The sequence below is a fragment of the Etheostoma spectabile genome, chromosome 19, assembly GCF_008692095.1.
Source record: "Etheostoma spectabile isolate EspeVRDwgs_2016 chromosome 19, UIUC_Espe_1.0, whole genome shotgun sequence".
Lineage (NCBI taxonomy): Eukaryota > Metazoa > Chordata > Actinopteri > Perciformes > Percidae > Etheostoma > Etheostoma spectabile.
The window spans coordinates 2603219-2616262 of NC_045751.1; positions in this window are offsets into that span (position 1 = coordinate 2603219).

Below are 13044 nucleotides of genomic sequence, written 5' to 3' on the forward strand. Positions count from 1 at the left end.
AGTAAACTGAACTAACAGACCAAATGAATGTTTAGGGGAAGAGCAACATGGGATGATGGAAAACATATGACACCAACGCGTGACCAAAAGTTCTCAAATAATCATGTGACCGTGAAGATTTTAAACCTATCACCTATCATGGTATAGCTCACATTACTAAATAACCAATTAGTGCAAGTACGGTTACATAGTCTGCTAATTCTATGAATATATAGATAGATAGATAGATAGATGATAGATAGATAGATGTGTGATGATATATATATATATGTATATAGATACTGATAGATAGATAGACACTGTATTATGAGAGAGATATAGTAGAGAAATAGATATATAGAGAGTACATATATACTATAATACATAATATAGACTGTATATAGAAATAATACTGTACAATAGAGAGATAGTATATAGAGAGATACAGTGATATATATTATATAGAGAGAGAGAGATCTATGTATCTATCTATATATATATATATCATATAATATTAAATAAGATATTTATCTAAATCTCTATGGCTCTTGTTTTAGCAGGTTCTTGTAGGCTACTTGTCACAAAGTGATGCATGGCAACTCCCTTTTGCACTTGACTCACATTGGGTACTGACACCACCCTAAAAACTATTATTTTGGCTGTTATGACTTTATGCTTTTGATTGGGCGGCACTACAGAAGTAAGAAATCATTTACCACAATGCGACAAACCCTTTGGCCTTGGAGAATCAAAAATGTATTTTAACATTTAAAAGCTCACCTAACAGAATTGTCATTGAATTATTCTGTGAAACAGAGACAATCCGTGGTCCTTGTAGTCATTTTCTATTGTAAGCACAAACGGTGGAACTAGTAATGCTCTGTGACCCCGCTAATGTCAACATACTGTATTTTCCAGCTCGGATTGGGTTGCAATTATGCCACAAACAAGGATTGGCCAAATAGTCATTATTAGTCACCCAAAGGAGTGTAACCTTTCATGCTGAAGATCCATGAAATTCACCTTTCCTACTCTGAGCCAGCAGTGCAGTGCAGATACAAGGCGTCACGCTGAATGTACAGTATAACTGATCATAATTCATGAGCAGTTTTGCAGTAGATCAGTATAGAAGTATGTTTAACATGACATATAGTATCCTGATTCACAAAATAGACATAGATAAGACAAAGGCAGTACCTTCAGTTAGCCTACCACTTGTAGTCGTTGCCTTTATTACCTTTGCATGTGTTGAGTCACCCTGTGACACCCTGGCTGCGCGTGATGGGGGCCTTTTTCCTGACCACAATCTGAGAGCCGAGCCGTTGGCCAGCTGAGATTAAACAGCATGGTACAGCCAGCGAGTTAACAGACAGAGAGGAGAGAAAAAACAAACCTCTATCCCATTTGATCCCCCCTTTTTTCTCTTTCTATCCGGGCCAGGAAACCTTTCGGCCTATATTAGGAATCAAAGGGACGTCTACAGAGAGCCACGACCCTGCCACAGCTTTGAACTTTTTGCTTTGCTCTTTGACAACACGTGTTGTGAGTCATGGAAGAGACGTAATGTCATCGTGGTCGCTTTGAAGCTTACGCGAGTTGCAGGTATAATGATTATTTCACCCCATATACAAATGTGTCTTTGGGATAGCCGTGGCCCATGCATTGACTCATGTGAAACAAGACAGAATGCAATCAGAAATGGACACAAACAGCCTATTAGGAGAGACTCACGTTGTTATTTCCTCTGAGAAGCCATCCCAGCAAAGGCCAGCATGAAGCCAAAAGGTCAACATTCTTTTCAAGTGTGTCTGGCAACAAGATGAGCCTGCGTGTTAAGAGGAGCAGAGCTGGGGCGACCCTTGGTTGGAAACATGGTTGAGTAAAATGCTTCCCTGGGATGACTGCTTTATATCTGACACTCATTCAGGTCACACAAGGGCAGTTTGGGTCAAACACCATTGATTGACCAGAGGGAAACGGTGATCTGAGGACTTTGTGGTAGTAGATTGCTATTCATACCAATCTGTAGACCTAAGCTCATGGTTTTTGTTTCTGTATGAGTTTTTTCCCTAGGATGGTACAGTGTTATCCCATCTTGTGCACAACTGCATTGTCAGATAAAGGACAAACGCATTGTAAAAAAACAACGAGGGAAAACGACGCCACTAGGAAAAACAGCAGTCTGATCAAGTTTGTTTGTTTACTCTAAGATTTTCGATTATTTCAAGGCTCATAAAGAATACTTCTGAGAAATTTTCTATTAAGTTACTGTTTCTCAAGTCTTTGCATCTTCCTTCAATTTGTCATTTCTCCCCATGTGAGTGGTGGACTGAGCTTTGAATTGCTCCTCTGTCTTCATTACTGTACACAACAGTATCCGTTTTCTAGTCACATTGGGATTCTATTTTCCCCCAATTGTTCTGTCTGCACTCTCTCATAAACTGTCATTTTTCCCTGGAAAGAGATGTGATCCTCTTGGGAAAGAGCAAATGGTGCCCTCCCCCAAAACTGTCCTGCAAGGCCAAAGCCCCCCCCCCCCGGTCCTCCTTATGGACAATGCTGTAGTCTGAAGACATGTTGTTGAAATTATTTTGGAACCTACTGGCAAAATAACAACATTCAGCTTGTTATTGATCACCATTTGTACCAGTTCCACATTGTTTCTATCCTTTCGTGGTTTATCACAGCCTGGCTCCTCCCGTTTATTGTATGAAAGGGTAATTTCTGCCCCTTCTCCAGTCTTCTAAACAACGTGATATTGTTTCAGCCAGCCGTGTTGGATTCCACACTGACAGACAAAGTAGTTGCTGTCAGTCCCTTCGTCCTGTTATGCTAAAATGTGGCACAAATTAGAATAACTGTTCAGATTGATGCTACAATAAAAAAAAAAATTCTTCCAGGTAGCACTGATTGGGGAAAAAGAAGTTCCCAGGGTCATCCAACTTGCCACTTAAACCCTCATCTGCATGTCAAAACTGGTTAACAAGACCTAGAGGATTGTTATTTTAAGAGGTAAAGGACCCTCTAATATCTCATGGGATTAGGATGCAAAACTGGCATGGCATGGCCTCCCTGGCACCCTCTTAAAGCCCCCTCATTCACACCCGAGCTTCAATAAAAACACAAGATCATTTCTATGAGTAGGCTTTGGATGGTCCCCAGAGTAAGTGGATTTTGGAAGGTACCGGCATGCCCCATCTACCTGAAGTCAGCATGCAAAGTAGATTGCAGTCAGGTTGTAAATGGGAGAAAAACTTGGAGGAGAGTCTTCATGTCAATTTGAACCATATATTAATTTTTATTTTAACAAATCTACGTTTGTCATCACCTTGGGATGCAACGACAACCAAATGCATCGATTTGTGAGGTCCCTAAAGCATCTATGTTAGGGACTGTAAGGAATGATGTGGTGTGAGGGGCTTAACGTCTGAATTTAAACTTGTGTTCCCCTTTTTTTTAAGGTTTTATTTTCAATCTCGTATATCTATAAAAATCCAGTGTATTTTATGATTCTCAAAACAGCCCTATAAGCTATGACCCACCGTTGATTGGAGTTTTTGAATCTTTTTTTCTTGCATTAAATCTTGCAAGGGGTTAAATAAAAAAAATACTAACCCCACACCACAAATCATTTTTGTACAGTCCCTAATTGAAAGGAGGTTCAGTAAAATGTTTTTATTTCCATGTGTCCAGCACCTATAGACAGTGGAGATGGACAAACACATAGTGTTATTTTTCTTCCTTTGCAGAGGTGTTCTTCTCCACCAAAACATTAACCCAGACATCAACAGTTGAAAATCCACACCGCTGAAATAAACACCGTGCTTTTGTTCGACTTGTCTCTGATTACTCCAGCGTCAGCCTCCCAGCCCCCCCGTACATACCCTGTGGGGATAGCCACCTGTCTCCGCTGACTCGGGATACCTCGCTGGCCTAACAGACAGCTCTTTGGCTGGGGGGCAGTAAAGCCTCTTAGCAGGCTGTTACTGATAGGCTCGGAGGACTGCTGCTGTCGGGAGGGGTTACAACAGTGTGTTACAGTGACGTCGTGCAGCTACAGTCACCAGTGGCATTGATATATTTGGTGGGTTTTGGTATTGGGAAAAGTCTTAACCCTTGTGTTGTCTTCCAGTCAAAATTGAAAACCACGCTTTGTTGATGCTTTTATTAATGTTTTTAACTTTTTCTTACGTTTTTGTCCTTTTTTTTCCCCCCATGTTTGTCACTTTTTTTGTTGACATTTCAACACTACATAACATAAACTTTAGTTTTACATTTATTTTGGAATTTATGGTCCATAAACCTCATTTCTAGAAAATTTACCTAATGTTTAAGTTAGAAAGCGAAATTAGGAATTATTTTGACTAAAATTAAAGGAATGGATGGTTGATGGATAATCACAGACTGGAATATGTCAACTACTCATACTAATTCAAAACCACTTTAATTTTTTATCAAATATAAAATTGAATAAGACACCCCAACATTAATGAAAGAGATTTGTACTTGTCAAATGCATCAGTCATGTTATTTGGGTAATTACAATTGGGTAGTAAAAAAGAAACACTGATTAGGAAAACGGGTCAATTTTGACCCGAGGACAACATGAGGGTTAAAATGCAGGCCAATAGTACAGTACAGGCCAGCTAAGGTGACACCAGCTCCACTGTATATGTGCAGAGACTGATAAACGGACCTGGTCGGGCCGCTTGCACATGGCGTTAGTGATTGCCACTGTAGGGCTCATGATTTGAATCACTAATGCAGTATTCGCTGACAGCCTATCTGCCCATGTAGTCAGACGGCCGATGTTCTGCCCCCACCTTTCGAGTGGTGAGGCCACAGGGTGGGGATGTTGTACTTGCTAAGAGACTAATGGAGACAAATGATTGTGCAGTTTGCGGATAGGGTAAAAAGGGCTGGAAGAGCAAGGTAATGGCAAATGCATTCAGTTGTGAATACCTCTGCTATGGTTTTATTGCAACATTTCCTCATCCATTACACTTGAATAGAGACGTTTCAAACTTTTTATCACCTATTTTAACTTAGGGTGATTCAGCAAATAAATACTGTGATATCAAGAAGAAAATATTTAGGAATTGGACTACCGTAGGTCCCATTTCTGTAAGGCACTGCTTGATATTTTAGTCAATAAAAATTTCCAACCGTCTTAGGCAAATGGACTTGTCTCAGGGTGCCATCAAGTTCTGTACAAGTGTAGAAATGCAGCAGGAGGAGAGGAGCTGGAAACATGGCGGGGGGGGGGGGGGGGGGGGGGTCTCAAATAGGGACTGTCATAGTCCCTGGAAAAACTAGTAAGGAACGTGAGTTATATTTTGCTCCGAGAAGGTCAAGAATGAAGCTGCGTACTCAAGCTAATTTTGCCCTCCATCGTAGCTGAAACGACTATTCGTCACATTAGTTTTATTCTGGAGGGGTTCAACCTCAGAGGAATATAGCAAAGACAATTCTACAAAATAAAAGCCTTTTTCTGTATCCTCCTCTTTGGATTTACTTGAAGCTAACAAGCATTTGCCGTGTTTAGTGCTAAATTGCCTTGAAAATGTGTATGTAACATGACAATAATTCGAATTGCATTACACACTCTTTCTTTCAAAGTGTGTAAAAGGAAATTAGATGAGGGCGAGGGCATCTCTAGATTCTCGGCAAGCAATGTAACATAGCGGGATTCCATACAGACGTCTTATGAAAACAGCGAGGATAGATGAATGGCTGCTACACTTAAAACGCAAAAAAAGCCTTCTCTTTTGTTTGGGGATGCTGACATTCATCTGGTGGCATTGCATTTTTTAGCACTATAAATGTTGGCAAAGGGTTATTTGTAAGTGGAGGATACTCTGCGTTTGTAAAAATGGAGACTTGTAAATCTGATATTAAGTGATAGGTGTAAACAGAGCCCTGGGTATCTGCTCTGCCTTTGAAAAAAAGAAAGCTCAGATGGGCCGATCTGGAATCTTGTCCCTTATGAGGTCATAAGGGGCAAGGTTACTCCCTTTCTCTGCTTGGCCGCCCAGAGAATTGGCCACCCATGAGAGAGAGGACATCATGGGAGCCACTAAGGCTTATAAAAGAGTATTCAGATACAGTATTAGGGGACCACTAAAGTCTACATGAAAGAGACTTCAGATACAGTATTAGGGGACCACTAAAGTCTACATGAAAGAGACTTCAGATACAGTATTAGGGGACCACTAAGGTCTATATAAAAGAGCTTCAGATACATATGGGGACCACTAGGTCTACATAAAGAGACTTCAGATACAGTTAGGGGACCACTAAGGTCTATGTAAAGAGACTTCAGATCCAGTATTAGGGGACCACTAAGGTCTATATAAAAGAGACTTCAGATACAGTATTAGGGGACCACTGAGGTCTATATAAGAGAGACTTCAGATACAGTATTAGGGGACCACTAAGGTCTATATAAAAGAGACTGCAGATACAGTATTGGGGACCACTAAGGTCTATATAAAGAGACTTCAGATACAGTATTGGGGACCATTAAGGTCTATATAAAGAAGACTTCAGATACAGTATTAGGGGACACACTAAGGTCTATATAAAAGAGACTTCAGATACAGTATTAGGGGACACTAAGGTCTATATAAAAGAGACTTCAGATACAGTTGGGGACCACTAAGGTCTATATAAAAGAGACTTCAGGTACAGTATTAGGGGACCACTAAGGTCTATATAAAAGGACTTCAGATACAGGATTAGGGGACCACTAAGGTCTATAAAGAGACTTCAAATACAGTATTAGGGGACCACTAAGGTCTATAAAAAGAGTCTTGGTGACAGTATTAGGGGACCACTAAGGTCTATATAAAAGAGACTTCAGGTACAGTATTAGGGGACACTAAGGTCTATTAAAAGCATCCAAAGAGCCACATGTGAAGGGACCTTTTAAATGAGCTTAATTTATTTACAAACTCTCTTCACATTAATTTACTACGTGCATACATTTGTTCAACATGCATTTCAACCTCAACATCAGAGGAGCTGGATAAAAGGCTTGGTCTGGTGGTCTGAATGCTGATTGAATTAGATATTGAACGTTTAAAATACAAAGGGTGCGTTAGCATTTCCATGGAAAAAGATGAGCTTTACAAAACACTGAATACAAGCATAATGCCAAATAAATTAAAGCACACGTTGTTACTAAGAGGAATACTCAGTTCTTGGCATACATTTGCAACAGGGTGGTTACTCTCCGGATGTGCGAATTCATCTTCTTCCTTTTTCTTAATAATGTGGTGCATTCTGGAGAAATTGGCGCACTGATCAAGGAAGAGAATTGCAGGATATCTGTGATAATGCATTATCGGCAAACGAACATCATATAAACTTTGAAGAAATGTGTGTTGATGACCTGGCCCCTGGAACGTGAGACCTGCCGAGTACGTGACCGTTTACTCTGGTGACGTCATGTGTTAGTAAGACCCTGCAGATGTCTGTTGGCTGCTCGCCTCTCTGCTTTTTTAGCAAAACACAAAAGTGTTGCACGCACAGTCTGCTTTTGTCCTAGAAGTCATTAAATAAATCCTCAGCAAGGTAGAATGTAGTCAAATTAAACGATTCATTCTCTACCTGTAGGAAACTAGATAACATAGCATAACACATCAGGAGTTCATAAATCAGTTTGGCTTCTCGCAAATAACAGGTTGATGCAGGTCTGATGGAAAGCATCTCCTGAATACCCTACAGCTTTGGTGTGAGGATGCTTTGTAGGCTGCTGACACTGTGCTCTTTTTGCTTTTGACACTTTCCATGCGGGACCTGAGTGAACGGCGCTAATCAAAGAAGGTAGGTGCTGCAAACGTAGCTAAAGGGTGTTATTGTTGAGAGATGGATTTTCTTTTGGTTTCACATGCAGCCATTTTGTTTTGCATTGTATGGCTTTGCTAAATAACTGCATATGTAGTTTCCCTCAGGATGTTGGGCTGTATCCACACATGCTAACTCATATACAGTGCCTTGAATAAGTTTACACACCATGGTAACATTGATTAAAGTGAGGAATAAACAAAAATCTTTTGAAATTGATTTTAACGCCTTAATTCCAAAATGTAGGAAAATCCAACCTTTTAAGGACATCCATTTCTTTGTGAATGAATAATGAATTGGAAATAAATAAATGTTCTTCCTTAAAATACAGGGAGCATAAGTATACACACCCCTATGTTAAATTCCCATAGAAGCAGCCACATTTTTATTTTAAAGGCCGTTATTTCATGGATCCAGGATACTATGCATCCTGATAAAGTTCTCTTGGCCTTTGGAATTAAAATAGCCCCCTCCCCACTCAACATACTCTTCATCATACATATGATAGCCATAGGCATGGGGAACTTTCCATAAGATCATCTCTCAATGCAAATCAAACCAGCTATTAAGTAAACTGAAAACACCATGCCTATCTCAAGGTCTGGTGAAGGGTATGTGATGAGGGGGGGGGGGTATTTTAATTCCAAAGGCCAAGGGAACTTTGTAAGGATGCATAGTATCCTCTTATTGAAATAACTGGCCTTTTAAAAATAAAAAATCTGCCTGCTCTATAGGAGTTAACATAGAGGCGTGTATTCTTATGCCCCGTTTATTTATTTACAACTCATTATTCATTCACAAAGAAAATTGGTGTCCTTAAAAGTTGGATTTTCCCAATTTTTTAAAAAAGGCATTAAGATCAATTCCAAAAACTTTTTTTTATTCCTCTTTTAATAACTTTAGCATGGGTGTGTAAACCTCTTCTAGCCACTGTATATTGTTTGACTTTGAGTAGGTTTGACAGTTGTTCCATTTTAAAATTCCAATCATTGCCGTTCTTGACATGCATAACAGATTTCTTGAAGAGCTCTTCAACGTATTTTCCTCTTCGATGCATTTTGCACAATAAGTCAGGCTCAAGCATGCATTTTATCTTTTGAGGACATGAAACATTGTCACCAAGTGACATTTTTTTTCTTATAATTAGTGTGACCTACGCAGACGCATGGCAGTAGCCATCAATGGAATCCAGTCTATGAGCCCATGGGTGCTTCTTTGGCTGTCGTCTTTTATTTGCAATAAGTTAATGGCAGCAGAGTATGAAAGCGTGTGCAGTGAAAACAAGTTTGTTGCCTTTGGCCTGTTTACCTGACTAGAGGACATGATTACACTGTTTAAAGCTGGAATCCACTCAGGAAGTACACCACCAACAGAACTATCTAGCATCTGTGATCTTGGGAAAGGGACAGTGGAAGCTTTAGAGCACAAACAGACATGTACCGCAGGATCCATTCACCTAGGTCGGGGCTTGGAAACCTGTTTTAAAGCACGGCAGAGCTCTGTGTTCAGCATGCCGAGGTCTCGTTCCGAAGCAACTGGAAGTCCTCATAAATCACCAGAGAGCAGCAGAGCAGGATTTAAAGTACTGACACAGCAGTGGCCACAGAACAGCTGCACACACTGCTGCTGTTTAAGAAACATATTCAAACATACATCAGTATCAGAAATATTGTATTGATCGCTGAAGGGAAATTCTGTTACAGTCGCAAGAAGTATATAAATATCGAAGAAATTTAAGAAATATATGAAGAAATATAAATAAAAGAAATAAGTGTGGATATATATGGTATTTACAAAGTTATGGAATTGTAATGGTCAACGTAATAATGAATAAATATGTAGCAGCGGAGTATTGCACATTGTATAAAGTGGCTTGAGAAAGTTTACACACTCAGGCTCAAATTGATTAAAAGAGGAGTAAAAAAACATCTTTTAGAAATGTACCTTAATTCAAAAATGTAGGAAAATCCAACCTTTTAAGGACATCAATTTTTCTTTGTGAATGAAAAATGTATTGGAAATAAATAAATGTTCTTCCTTAGAATACAGGGGGCATAAATATACACACCATGTTAAATTCCCATTGAGACATTTTTTTTTTAAGGCCAGTTATTTCATGGATCAGGATACTATGCATCCCCCCCCCCCCCCCCCCCCCACCCCCCCATCGTCACATACCTAAAGATAGGCATGGTGTTATTTCAGTTAGCTTATAGCTGGTTTGATTTCCATTGAGAGATGATTTATGCAAAGTTCCCCATGCTATCTCTTGTATGGTGGAGGGTATGTGATGGAATAACTGGCCTTTAAGGATAAAAAATTTGCCTTCCTCTATGGGAATTTAACAGAGGGGTGTGTATACTAATGCCCCCTGTATTTTAAGGAAACATTTATTTATTACAACATTGTTCATTCAAAAAGAAAAGTGGTGTCCTTAAAAGGTTGGATTTTCCTAAATCTTTTTGAATTAGGGCATTAAGATCAATTTCCAAAGAGTTTTTTCATTCCTCTTTTTACCACTTTAGCATGGGTCTGTAACCTTTCTCAAGCCACTGTATATACAGTCAAGGAATTTAGACCCACTTTTTTGTGCTCCATAACTATATATTTTATAAAATGATTATTGCCATTTCTCCTGAAATGGTAACTTTGTAAAATATGCGGTTATTTAAATCAAACTGGCTAACATACCAATGAGACAAAACTGAATTAACTATGGGAACTTCACTGTTTCATAGTTTGGTCTGAGAATGTAACCTTGCAGAATGCCCTCAAACTCCCAACCTCATACCTCAATAGTACTGTTTGGCATCTTCAGCCACCGGAGCGCCACTCAACAGATAAGATGATAATAATAGAGTAGTTGAAAAAAACATGCGGGCTTTGAAGCAAAAATGCTGTAATAACTTCCACACAAGCGGACTTTAATGACTTACTCAAGCCTTTGTTACAGTAGAACGACAATTATAGGTTGGTGAGTTAATGGCTGCGTGATGCAAGTAATGACTTGGCAAGATGCCAGATCGAGATGACATAAAAGCTCTCTGGGTTGAGTTTGAATTGTTTTTAAGGGTTTACAGCTCCAGATTAAGTGGATTGATAACATGTCATCTCAGAATAGTAAAAAGGAGCTTGGCATGAAAGAAAGTTAGACATTGAAGTTGAAGCCTAAGCAAAAGTTATTTAGGAACATTTAATTTGACATGCGTTGCGGTGTAGTGGCACAGGCAGATTTGCTGAGGGAAGATGGACATGGCGCAAATGGCAGCGAAGGCCGGAGGCGTAAAGGGCTTTATCACTAGCTCATTTTTCCATCCTGCCTTAAAATCAATAGGAGGCCTTTGTTTTAACACCAGCAATGCAGAGAGAGGCCAGTCAATAACACAGACCATTAACATGCAATAGCGGTGTGCAGCAGACCATTTCTATGTTAGAGGACTGCGTGTTGGCTCTAGGCGCGTGGGGCTTTTTCCACCAACTTCACGATATATTCGACCTCTGTCTGGCGCGTTGCCGTGTAATGTACATTCACGGCCCCCATAGGATGAGGCCTACTGCTTGGGGATCCCCACATTTCCTCTAGTGCCTTCGTAAGGTTGAGAGGTTGTTCTTTTTTGTGAAATGTAACCCTTGTGGTCCTCCCGGGTCAAAAACGGACAAAGATTTGACATTTTCGTCCCTTTTTCAGACTTTTTTTTCACTAACTCCACCTTACTACACTAGCTTTACACTACTTTTTTGGAATTCATGGTAATACCCTCATTTATGTAGAATTGGACCTAATATTTGAGTTAAAAAAGCAAAATAAGAATTATTTCATAATACTTTGGATCAGAGGAACGAACAGATGAAAGAAATGAAGTGATCAATTGTATTTGCAAAGAGGTTGTATGGAATCAATCCATTTTTTGTGGTAATTTGGTTAACCCTTGTGTTGTCTTCCTGTCACACCAAAAGTCAGTTTTTTCAACACGTTACGTTTTTGTCATTTTAACGACGTTGTAGGTGCTTTTTTTATGTTTTTTTTTTTTTTTTTCCAAAGTTTTTATTGACGGCCCTTTATTGTGACAAAACAAAGTAACTGAAAACGGGTCAAATGGGGACCAAGGACAACATGGGGTTAAAAGAATATTTCAGATATTGACGTTTTTTAAAGGGGTCAAACTTAACCCGAGGACAACCGGAAGGGTTAACTAACTATTCAATTCAATTTTATTTATAGTATCCATTCATAACAAGAGTTATCTCGAGACACTTTACAGATAGAGTAGGTCTAGACCACACTCCAGAATTTACAAGGACCCAACAGTTCTGGTAGTTTCCTCCAGAGCAAGCAGCAGTGCGACAGTGGTGAGGAAAAACTTCCTTTTAGGCAGAAACCTCTGTCAGACCCAGGCTCTTGGTAGGCGGTGTCTGACGACCGGTTGGGGTTAGAATGAAGAGTGGAAACAACAGTCACAAAAAATAGTAGTTTGTAGCAGTTCTTTGTAGTAGTTCATGGCATAGCAGGGCACTGTGCGGCATTACAAGGCCCAGCAGGACGTAGCAGGGCACCGCAGTAGTTAAGGTAACTAGTGGGTGGATTTGCTACAGATATACATCATGAATCCTTATAACTTTAGTGATCTTTTGACTTTTTATTCAGCACCACAAGCAGGTCCAACATATATTCATCTATCTACATCCTAATGACTTTGAGGATTTCCTGACTTTTTCTTCAACAATGAGGGTAAAACCTGTACAAAGTATTGCAGTATTTTCAGTGGCAATACTGTATCGATACACAGACGCCAAGTATAGATCTTTTATTATATACAGTATGTGTTGGTCAGTTTGTCTGCTTGACAATTCATTTTGCAGCAATAAAAATTGAGAAATGTTTCTTTTTAGATAAAACAGATGTTGACTAAGTTTCCTTTTGGGGACATCATGTGAAATTGGGAAAAAATTGAAGATGGAAAAAAGGTTATAAATTGCAATATATGGCAACGCCACTGAAGCACAAAAAAAAGTATATTAGAAAAATAATAACTTCCAGCAAATTATCATGTATTCCATTCCCAAGTATGGAAAGTATATATAAAAACAGAATACTGAGAAAGGCAAATAGCATTGTGGGTAATCAGAAGCACCCCCTTTCCTCCTCATTTGAAATGCTACCCTCAGGACGACGATACTGTGCTCTTATATTTACAAAAAACAGATCCAAGCTCTCCT